This window comes from Carlito syrichta, unplaced genomic scaffold (genome assembly GCF_000164805.1).
Source record: "Carlito syrichta isolate Samal-C Ts95f unplaced genomic scaffold, Tarsius_syrichta-2.0.1 Scaffold305649, whole genome shotgun sequence".
In the NCBI taxonomy this organism is placed as follows: Eukaryota; Metazoa; Chordata; class Mammalia; order Primates; family Tarsiidae; genus Carlito; species Carlito syrichta.
Genome location: NW_007249745.1, coordinates 92450 through 92699, shown reverse-complemented (window position 1 = coordinate 92699; position 250 = coordinate 92450).

The window sequence follows — 250 nt, the reverse complement described above, 5'->3', positions numbered from 1 at the left end:
AAAAAAAAAAAAAAAAAGAAAGAAAAGAAACCATGTGCTGTGACTGGACCTGTAATACCAGCACTGTGGGATACCAAGATGGAAGGATTGTTTGAGCCCAAGAGTTGGAGACCAGCTTGGCAACAGAATAAAACCGCATCTCTACAAAAAATTTAAAAATTAGACCAGGCACGGTGGCTCACCCTGTAATTCCAGCACTTTGGGAGACCAAGTCGAGTGGATTGTCTGAACCTGCGGGTTCGAGACCCGC